The following is a 12,007-nucleotide window of genomic DNA, read 5'->3' on the forward strand; positions in this document are numbered from 1 at the left end:
TTTTACAGGATTTCATCTTGCACTAAACGTTATTCCCTTTATCCTGTGTCTGCACACTGTGGACGGCTCGATTGTGATCATGTATTGTCTTTCCGCTGACTGGTTAGCGCGCAACAAAAGCTTTCCCCTGTACCTCGGTACACGTCAAGTCAAGTCAAGTCAATTTTATTTGTATAGCACATTTAAAAACAACCCAAACAAAAATAAATATTACGAACTTGTATAAGTCAAAGAATAAGCGGGCAAGACGATGGCACAGCGGTAGAGTTGCCGCCTTACCCGGGATCTATCCTGACCACGGATGCTGTCCGTACGGAGTTTGTGACCGTGTGGGTTTTATCCGGGCGCTCCGATTTCCTTCCACACTCCAATGACGTACAGGTTACCAAAGCCAATTAACCTACAAAACTTCATAACTTACGAAGGTTCGTAGGTTAAAATTGTCTTTGGTGTAAATTGTGTGTAAGGTAGTGCTCGTGTGCGGGGATCGCTGGTCGGCGTGGACTCGATGGGCCGAAGGGCCCGTTTCCGCGCTGAATCACTAAACTAAACGAAACTAAACTAATTCTACAACCGCTGGGTTCACACCGCTGACTAAAGCCGTGCTTGTTTTTTTTCAAATGTCACCCACCGATGAAAGGCAAGGTGCCAAAGGGGGCCTCAGTGACAACATGCCAGCCGCCTCAGTGACCACTCCTTCATCCAACGTGAACAAAGCCCTGTGGTTGCACCTCAGTCACCACATGAATGCTGCCAGCTCCCAACGAGACCTCTGACAGCAGGTTCCACTCGATCATCTCCGAGCTCGGAGGCTGTGGGTTCTAATGCCACACAAGGCTTTTGAACACAACGCATTGGGCCAAGTCATTAGGAGTATTAGTTTTAGAGATACAGCGTGGAAACAGGCCCTTCGGCCCACCGAGTCCATGCCGACCAGCGATCCCCGCACACTAACACTATCCTACACACACTCCGAACAATTTACACATTTACACCAAGCCAATTAACCTACAAACCTGCAGTCTAACCTACTTCCTCAGTCTGAAGAAGGGTCTCGACCCGAAACATCACCCATTCCTTCTCTCCTGAGATGCTGCCTGACCTGCTGAGTTACTCCAGCATTTTGTGAATAAATACCTTCGATTTGTACCAGCATCTACAGTTATTTTCTTATACAAACCTGCACGTCTTTGGAGTGTGGGAGGAAACCGAAGATTTCGGAGAAAACGAGGGAGAGGGAGAGAGAGGGAGAGAGAGGGGGAGAGAGAGAGGGAGAGAGAGAGGGAGAGAGAGAGGAGAGAGAGAGAGAGAGAGAGAGAGAGAGAGAGAGAGAGAGAGAGAGAGAGAGAGAGAGAGAGAGAGAGAGAGAGAGAGAGAGAGAGAGAGAGAGAGAGAGAGAGAGAGAGAGAGAGAGAGAGAGAGAGGTGTTGTGGTTGGATGAGTAGCTGTAGTCTCAGTGAAATAAAAGAGGCCCTTCAATGAAAAAGACTTCGCTGGCCTTTATTTATCATCGAGTTTAGTTTAGTTACACAGCACAGAAACAGGCCCTTCGGCCCACTGCGTCCGTGCCGACCAGCGATCCCCGCACATTAACTCTAATCTACACACACTAGGGACAATTTACAGCGACACCAAGCCAATTAACCTACAAACCTGCACGTCTTTGGAGTGTGGGAGGAAGGCGGAACACCCAGAGAAAACCCACGCAGAAATAAACATTTGGACAGGTAGATGGATAGGACAGGTTTAGAGGGTTATGGGCCAAACGCAGGCAGGTGGGACTAGCGTAGATGGGTTTAAACCAGCATCTGCAGTACCTCCCTGCACATGTTGGTCGATGTGGGCAAGTTGGGCCGAAGGGCCTGTTTCCACGCTGTGTGACTCTTTGACTCGATGCTTCATTGAGCGGCATATTAACACGCTGCAAAAGGAAGTCATTTAATGACTGAGTTTCCCTGTCTAGCACAGAGAGAGGCCAGTAGGGGTTGCCAACTTCCTCACTCCCACATGACCTTACCCAAGTGCTCCCGGCCCGGGCGGCCGCCGTTGTTGGAGCGGGAGCATGTGGCCGCTGGCTGGGTGAGGTCACGTGGGGCGCGGGGCGGTGACGTCACCCTTTGCCCCTTATTTGGGAGTGAGGAAGTTGGCAACCCCTACTAATACGGGACAAGGGCCGTCCCGTACGGGACAAACTAATTTAGCCCAAAATACTATAGACAATAGGTGCAGGAGTAGGCCATTCGGCCCCTCGAGCCAGCACCGCCATTCAATGTGATCATGGCTGATCATTCTCAATCAGTACCCCGTTCCTGCCTTCTCCCCATACCCCCTGACTCCGCTATCCTTAAGAGCTCTATCCAGCTCTCTCTTGAATGCATTCAGAGAATTGGCCTCCACTGCCTTCTGAGGCAGAGAATTCCACAGATGTCCTGGCTAATACGGGACGGTTGGCAACCGTAATGGTCGGTGACTCAAACGGAGAGACGCTGAAAAGTCACCAACGGGGCACTACTGAGGCCAAGCTCGTCGCCATGGAGACAGGCTTGTCAGTCGTTCAAAGAAAACGCCTTTAAATTAGCACTAAATGCATCCTACCAATATATTAATAGAATTCGGAACTATTCAATGCAATCGGGCGCACTTAGCACAAATCTGTGGAAACAGCCCAACACTGTCGGCCTTTACCGTCAGAGCCGTGATCAGGCAGCACTTTATTATTAATGTTCTTGCTAATTGAAAGGAAGTGCAATTCAAACTCTCGAGGTGCCATTAACTGTGGATTCGTTGCTGAGAATCAACACTGGGGCGCAGCGGTAGAGTTGCTGCCTCACAGCGCCAGAGACCCGGGTTCCATCCCGACTACGGGCGCTGTCCTGTACGGAGTTTGTACGTTCTCCCCGTGGGTTTTCTCCGGGCGCTCTGGTTTCCCCCCCACACCCCAAAGACGTGCAGGTTTGTAGGTTAATTGGCTTGGTAAAAATTTGCAAATTGTCCCCAGTGTGTGTGGGATGGTGTTAGTATTGCAGGGATCGCTGGTCGGCGCGGACTCGGTGGGCCGAAGGGCCTGTTTCCGCACTGTATCTCTAAACTAAACTAAACCTCAAGAGGAAAGTTGTGATGTGGGAGAAGATGAGAGGGTCGATGCAGGGCTGAGGAGATTCAATTTAGAGACACAACGTGGAAAGAGGCCCTTCGGCCCACCAAGTCCACGCTGACCAGCGATCGCCCGTTCACACTAGTTCTAAGTTATCCCACTTTCTCATCCACTCCCTGCACACTAGGGGGCAATTTACAGAGGGGCCGATTAACCCACAAACCCGCACGTCTTTGGGATGTGGGAGGAAACCGGAGCACCCAGAGGAAACCCACGCGGGTCACAGGGAGAGCGTGCAAAGTTGTCCAGGATCGAACCTGGACAACTCCCGCTGGGAGGCAGCAGCTCTACCCTCTGCACCACTGCGCTGCCCGGGTGATGTTTGGTATCTGTTCCTCTCATGATTTTGTACACCTCCATAAGATCACCCCTCATCCTCCTGCGCTCCAATCAATAGAGTCCAGCCTACTCAACCTCTCCCCATATCTCAGGCCCTCCAGTCCTGGCTACCTCCTTGTAAAACTTCTCTGCGCTCTCTAAAGCTTGATGATATCCTTCCTATAGCGCAGTGACCAAAACTGTATACAATGGAACTGCCTCGGAGAGCGTAGGAAGGAACTGCAGACGCTGGTTTACTCCAAAGGTAGACACTAGAAGCTGGAGTAACTCAGCGGGACAGGCAGCATCTCCGGAGAGAAGGAATGGGTGACGTTTCGAAGAAGGGTCTCGACCCGAAACGTCACCCATTCCTTCTCTCCAGAGATGCTGCCTGTCCCGCTGAGTTACTCCAGCATTTTGTGTCCAATTGCCTCCCCAACAGTACAACACAAGACAGCTCATCGAAAGCACTCCCAACGGTTCAAGAAAGCAACTCCTCTCTCGAAAACCGTGAATGGGATCAAAAGATTGAATGGATCTAGCTGGGGTGAATGCACAAAGTCTTTTACCCAGGGCAGAGGAAATCAAAAACCAGAGGGCACAGGTTTAAGGTGAGAGGGGCAAGAATTAATAGGAACCTGAGGGGCAACTGTTCCACCCAAAGGTAGTGTGTATTTGGAACGAGCTGCCAGAGGAGAGCTAGTTGAGGCAGGTACTGCAACATCACTTGGGCAGGTACATGGAAAGGAAAGATTCCGAGGGACATGGGCCAATGGGACTGATTTGGATGGGGCATCGTGGTTAGCATGATTGGGCCGAAGGGCCTGTTTCAAAGGTCTTTTATTGTACAGTGGGGAATGCCCAGCTTTGTGCTCGGCACGTTGCCAGCTTTTTATTTTTGAACACTAATTTTGCGGATTGAAAGCTGAGTGTGTTGTGCTTGAGTTAATTCCTGAGCAGGCGGTGATAATGGAAAGTGGTTGGGTGCTTCATCCCACGCGGGGCTTTGTAGGAGAGAGATCATTGCACTAATGCTTGTTCCGCTGATGATCCAGTTATACCCACCGACACCACAACACGGCATCCGGCTCCCGGGCCTAATAGCACCGCCAATGCCGGCAGCGTGCCAAGCGGGCTCGCACCAAACACTGGGAAGTGAGATGATAAACGAAGCGTGGGACTGAGGGTCGTTGTCAGAGCGATTAGAGACGTCTCACCTGCAGAGTATCATCGTAATCCACTCTCGGAATCAATTTCAGTCCTTAGACTCGAGGCCCTTCGACCCACCAAGTCCGTGCCGACCTGCGATCGCCCAGTACACTAGCACTATCCCACACACACACACACTACCGACAGTTTACAACTTTACCCAAGCCAATTAACCCGGCATATACGTGTCGGAAGGAACTGCAGATGCAGGTTTACACACAATGCTGGAGTAACTCAGCGGGACAGGCAGCATCTGTGTTTGTTATAGACAATAGACAATAGGTGCAGGAGGAGGCCATTCAATGTGATCATGGCTGATCATTCTCAATCAGTACCCCGATCCTGCCTTCTCCCCATACCCCCTGACTCCGCTATCCTTAAGAGCTCTATCTAGCTCTCTCTTGAATGCATTCAGTGAATTGGCCTCCACTGCCTTCTGAGGCAGAGAATCCCACAGATTTACAACACTCTGACTGAAAAAGTTTTTCCTCATCTCAGTTCTAAATGGCCTACCCCTTATTCTTAAACTGTGGCCCCTTGTGTGGCTGTGTGTGTAGGCTGTGTGTGTGTAGTGTGTGTGGCTGTGCATCTGTTTGTCTGTGTGTGTTTGTTTCTGTCTGTGTGCGTGTGCATCTGTGTGTGTGTGTGTGTGTGCGTGTGCATCTGTGTGTGTGTGTGTGTGTGCGTGTGCATCTGTGTGTGTGTGCGTGTGTGTGCGTGTCTGTGTCTGTCTATTTGTGCGTATACCAGTTTTCTGTGTGAGTGAATGTGTGTTTGCATCTCTCTCTGTTTGTACGTATGTGGCTTGTCACTGGTAGACACAATAAGCTGGAGTAACTCAGCGGGTCAGGCAGCATCTCTGGGGAACATGGATAGGTGACGTTTCACAGAGTGCTGGAGTAACTCAGCGGGTCAGGCAGCATCTGTGGAGAGAAGGAATGGGTGACGTTTCAGGTCAGGGTGACGGTGATGTAAGAGACTCGTGTCCTGTCAGTCCCCTTCACTGGACAAGTGAAAACAGGAGCGTTTTAATCGTCAGCTTGCCTTGTTAATCACCGGGTGGCCAGCGACTGAGTTGATGGGTTTGGCTGACACTGGCCTCAGATCCACTCGCCAACAAGCCAGGGAAGTGGAACACGTTCAAGAAATGCAAGATCCTCTTTTCTTACTGAGACAGTCAACTTTCACTCTGACCAACTCACCACTGACGACTGTAAGGTCAATTATAGAAGAGACCAGCCCAGCGATTCTGACGTGTAGGAAAAAAACTGCAGATGCTGGCTTAAATCCAAGGTAGGCACAAAATGCTGGAGTAACTCAGCGGGTCAGGCAGCACCTCTGGAGTGAAGGAATGGGTGACGCTTCGGGTCGAGACCCTTCTTCAGACTGAAGAAGGGTCTCGACCCGAAACGTCACCCAGTCCATCTCTCCCGAGATGCTGCCTGACCCGCTGAGTTACTCCAGCATGTTGTGTCTACCAACTAGTCTGATCTGCTATTGAGGGCGTGCAGCGTAGGTTTACTAGGTTAATTCCCGGAATGGCGGGACTGTCATATGTTGAAAGACTGGAGCGACTAGGCTTGTATACACTGGAATTTAGAAGGATGAGAGGAGATCTTATCGAAACGTATAAGATTATTAAGGGGTTGGACACGTTAGAGGCAGGAAACATGTTCCCAATGTTGGGGGAGTCCAGAACCAGGGGCCACAGTTTAAGAATAAGGGGTAGGCCATTTAAAACGGAGATGAGGAAAAACTTTTTCAGTCAGAGAGTTGTGACTCTGTGGAATTCTCTGCCTCAGAAGGCAGTGGAGGCCAATTCCCTGAATGCATTCAAGAGAGAGCTAGATAGAGCTCTTAAGGATAGCGGAGTCAGGGGGTATGGGGAGAGGGCAGGAACGGGGTACTGATTGAGAATGATCAGCCATGATCACATTGAATGGCGGTGCGTACAGGCTCGAAGGGCCGAATGGCCTCCTCCTGCACCTATTGTCTATTTTGCGTTTCTGAAGAGCAGTGCCTTTACTTTTGCCAACTATTGATTTCTCCAACTTCAAGTAACGCTTGCATCCCCCCTCTCTCTCTCTCTCCGTCCCTCCCCCACCCTAGTCGTACTAGCTTCAGTCGTCTTGTTGAGTCTCGTTGTCTGCAACTCGTTTCCACCCAGCCCACAGCCAACAATATCATCCTTACACTTTTGCACATCTTACATTCATTGTTTCTATATCTCTCTATATCATCGGCTGTATCTCATGTCTCCCTCTCTCCTGACTCTCAGTCGGAAGATAGGGTCTCGACCCGAAACGTCACCCATTCCTTCTCTCCAGAGATGCTGCCTGTCCCGCTGAGTTACTCCAGCATTTGTATGTCTATCTTCGGTGTAAACCTGCATCTGCAGTTCCTTCCAACACGTATATGTCGGTTAATTGGCTTGGGTAAAGTTGTAAACTGTCGGTAGTGTGTGTGTGTGGGATAGTGCTAGTGTACTGGGCGATCGCAGGTCGGCACGGACTTGGTGGGTCGAAGGGGCCTCGAGTCTAAGGACTGAAATTGATTCCTGGAGTGGATTACGATGAAACTCTGCAGGTGAGACGTCTCTAATCGCTCTGACAACGGCCCTCAGTCCCACGCTTCATTTATCATCTCACTTCCCAGTGTTTGGTGCGAGCCCGCTTGGCACGCTGCCGGCATTGGCGGTGCTATTAGGCCCAGGAGCCGGATGCCGTGTTGTGGTGCCGGTGGGTATAACTGGATCATCAGCGGAACAAGCATTAGTGCAATGATCTCTCTCCTACAAAGCCCCGCGTGGGATGAAGCACCCAACCACTTTCCATTATCACCGCCTGCTCAGGAATTAACTCAAGCACAACACACTCAGCTTTCAATCCGCAAAATTAGTGCTCAAAGATAAAAAGCTGGCAACGTGCCGAGCACAAAGCTGGGCATTCCCCACTGTGCAATAAAAGACCTTTGAAACAGGCCCTTCAGCCCAACCATGCTAACCATGATGCCCCATCTAAATCAGTCCCATTTTGCCCATGTCCCTCCGAATCTTTCCTTTCCATGTACCTGCCCAAGTGTCGTTGCAGTACCTGCCTCAACTAGCTCTCCTCTGGCAGCTCGTTCCAAATACACACTACCTTTGGGTGGAACAGTTGCCCCTCAGGTTCCTATTAAATCTTGCCCCTCTCACCTTAAACCTGTGCCCTCTGGTTTTTGATTTCCTCTGCTCTGGGTAAAAGACTTTGTGCATTCACCCCAGCTAGATCCATTCAATCTTTTGATCCCATTCACGGTTTTCGAGAGAGGAGTTGCTTTCTTGAACCGTTGGGAGTGCTTTCGATGAGCTGTCTTGTGTTGTACTGTTGGGGAGGCAATTGGACACAAAATGCTGGAGTAACTCAGCGGGACAGGCAGCATCTCTGGAGAGAAGGAATGGGTGACGTTTCGAAGAAGGGTCTCAACCCGAAACGTCACCCATTCCTTCTCTCCAGAGATGCTGCCTGTCCCGCTGAGTTACTCCAGCTTCTAGTGTCTACCTTTGGTGTAAACCAGCGTCTGCAGTTCCTTCCTACGCTCTCCGAGGCAGTTCCATTGTATACAGTTTTGGTCACCGCGCGATAGGAAGGATGTCATCAAGCTTTAGAGAGCACAGAGAAGTTTTACGAGGAGGTAGCCAGGACTGGAGGGCCTGAGATACGGGGAGAGGTTGAGTAGGCTGGGACTCTATTGATTGGAGCGCAGGAGGATGAGGGGTGATCTTATGGAGGTGTACAAAATCATGAGAGGAACAGGTACCAAACATCACCCGGGCAGCTCACTGGTGCAGCGGGTAGAGCTGCTGCCTCCCAGCGGCAGTTGTCCAGGTTCGATCCTGGACAACTTTGCACGCTCTCCCTGTGACCTGCGTGGGTTTCCTCCGGGCGCTCCGGTTTCCTCCCACATCCTAAAGACGTGCGGGTTTGTGGGTTAATCGGCCCCTCTGTAAATTGCCCCCTAGTGTGAACGGGCGATCGCTGGTCAGCGTGGACTTGGTGGGCCGAAGGGCCTCTTTCCACGCTGTGTCTCTAAATTGAATCTAATCAGCCCTGCATCGACCCTCTCATCTTCTCCCACATCACAACTTTCCTCTTGAGGTTTAGTTTCGTTTAGAGGTACAGCGCGTAAACAGGCCCTTCGGCCCACCGAGTCCGCGCCGACCAGCGATCCCTGCAATACTAACACCATCCCACACACACTGGGGACAATTTATAATTTTACCGAAGCCAATTAACTTACAAACCTGCACGTCTTTGGAGTGTGGGAGGAAACCGGAGCACCCGGAGAAAACCCACGCAGGTCACGGGGAGAACGTACAAACTCTGTACAGACAGCGCCTGTAGTCGGGATAAAACCCGGGTCTCTGGCGCTGTGAGGCAGCAGCTCAGCTCTACCCGCTGCACCACCCTGGTGATCTTGCGTTTCTGAAGAGCAATGCGTTTACTCTTATTTCTGTCGGCTGTATCATCCTGTCAGTGTCCAAAGACCATTTTTAACCACCATTTTTCTTCATCCCATTTGCCAATACTTTCCTGGGATATATGCCTCTTCACACTGGAGCGAGTGGACCGATATAAACTCCACAAAGAGTCGTTCAGCACGGAAACAGGCCCTTCGGCCCAACTAGCCCACGCCAACTTGGGCGCCCCACCTACACTAGTCCCACCTGCTCACGTTCGGCCCCATATCTCTCCAAACCTGTCCTAGACCTGTTGGTACAGAATTGCACTCTCACCTTTTTTTTTTAACGTTTCTTTCATTCGCTGGAGTTTAGAAGGATGAGGGGGGAGGATCCTCATTGAAACGTACTGAACAGTGAAAGGCCTGGGATAGAGTGGATGTGGACAGGATGTTTCCAGCAGTGGGAGAGTCTAGGACCAGAGGGCACAGCCTCAGAATTAAAGGACGTACTTTTAGGAAGGAGATGAGGAGAAATTTCTTTCTGAAGAAGGGTCTCGACCCGAAACGTCACCCATTCCTTCTCTCCAGAGATGCTGCCCGACCTGCTGAGTTACTCCAGCATTTTGTGAATAAGAAATTTCTTTAGTTAGAGGGTGGTGAATCTGTGGGATTCATTGCCACAGACGGCTGTGGAGGCCACAAGTCAGTGGGTATTTTTTAAGGCGGAGATTGACAAATTCATGATCAGTGCGGGTGTCGGGGGTTGTGGGGAGAAGGCAGAGAATGGGGTTGAGAGGGAGAGAAAGGTCAGCCATGATTGAATGGTCGGAGTAGACCTGATGGTGGGCCGAATGGAGAAGAACTTGTGTGGGAAGGAACTGCAGGTGCAGGGGGTTTACAGCGAAGAATGACAGGTGGACAGGTGGACAGGTGGACAGGTGGACAGGTGGCATCTGGGGAGAGACGGAATGGGGGTCGAGACACTTCTTTAGAAATGGTGACGGGGTCGGCAGGGAAGATGGGGCAGCGAGGGCAACAACAGCTGAAGGAAAGAAAGGAAGGGGAAAGAAAAACAGCGGCGGAGTGGAGACGTGTGTGAGGGGGTGGTTTTGTGGGGTGGGGAGCCAGGGGCACCATGTTGCTGGCACTGCTCACACCGGGGCGACAACAGAGGTTACAACCAACAAGGCTTCCGGTAGACATCCTCGCGCCGGGGAGAATTCACATCCTGCCTCAAAGGCTGTTTACTTTTCAAAGTAAGACACCCTGCACATGTCACAGAGTAGTCCCGTGTGGAAGCACGACCATTACTCCAGCACACCGAGTTACTCCAGCACTCTGTGAAACGTCATCTATCCATGTTCTCCACAGATGCTGCCTGACCCGCTGAGTTACTCCAGCACTCTGTGAAACGTCACCTATCCTCCTTCTCCACAGATGCTGCCTGACCCGCACACACACACACACACACACACACACACACACTCACACACACACACACACACACACACACACACACACACACACACACACACACACACACACACACACACCACACACACCACACACACACACACACCACACTCACACACACACACACACACACACCACACCACCACACACAGTCCCCCCCACCCCCCCCACACTCCCCCCCCCCTCACCACACACACACTCCCCCCCCACACACATATACACACACACACACTCCCCCCTCCCCCCACACACACAGATACACACACACACACACTCACACACACAGTGCCCCCCCACACACACACACACACAGTGCCCCCCCCCCCACCCCCCCCCCACACTCCCCACCCCCCCACACACCACACACACTCCCCCCCCACACACATATACACACACACTCCCCCCCCCCCCACACACACTCCCCCTCTCCCCACACACACAGATACACACACACACACACAGATACACAGTGCCCCCCCCACACACACACTCCCCCCCCCACACACACACACACACACAGATACACACACACACACACAGATACACACACACAGATACCACACACACAGATACACACACACCTGTTACCACACATCACCAACTCCCATCTGTCCCCTCCAACACACACTGAACACATTGTAGAGACGAGCAATTGCGTTTCATTTCACACCATTTATTTAACACGGGCTGAGCCTCGCCTCTGACCCTCAGCCTGAAGAAGGGTCTCCATCCGAAACACCCCCCATTCATTCCTTCCTTCTCCCCAGAGATGCTGCCCCCCCTCACATCTGAGTTACTCCAGCACTTTGTGTCTACCTTCGTTTAAAACCAGCACCTGCAGTTCCTTCCCTGCACATTAACCCCTCCAGCAAGTTGTTGTCTCCCTTCCAGTTGGGGGTTTAAAATATAATTACAGATTCTTAAATTTAAAAAAAAGAAAAACGAAGAAAACTGGACGTTTCCAGTTACTGGTAAAACAAGACACGGTGAAAGAGGCGGCTGTGAGAAGTGGAATGGAGAGTAAAAACTCACCAGAGACACTGGCTGCAGCAGCGTGCAAGTGCGAGCGAGGCTGGATGTGGAGTTACAACTAGTGTCCTAGTGCGAGTGTACACAGCGCAGAGACTCGACTCGACTCGACTCCCCTCCCCTCCCCCCTCCCCTCCCCTCCCCTCCCCTCCCCTCCCCTCCCCTCCCCTCCCCTCGCCCAACACTCCCTTCACTCACACCCACCAGGCAGCTTGCAATGCAATACATTTGGCCAAGCAGCTGCCAGTCAACGCAGATTGTCACTGCATGTCAACCCACTTGAAACTGATACTGAAATATGCAGGCGTTTTAATCTATCTATCTCTCTCTCTCCCTCCCTCCCTCCCATCCCCCCTTCTTTCTCTCTCTCTTTCCCCCCTCTTT

Source organism: Rhinoraja longicauda, chromosome 23 (genome assembly GCF_053455715.1).
Source record: "Rhinoraja longicauda isolate Sanriku21f chromosome 23, sRhiLon1.1, whole genome shotgun sequence".
Taxonomy (NCBI): domain Eukaryota; kingdom Metazoa; phylum Chordata; class Chondrichthyes; order Rajiformes; family Arhynchobatidae; genus Rhinoraja; species Rhinoraja longicauda.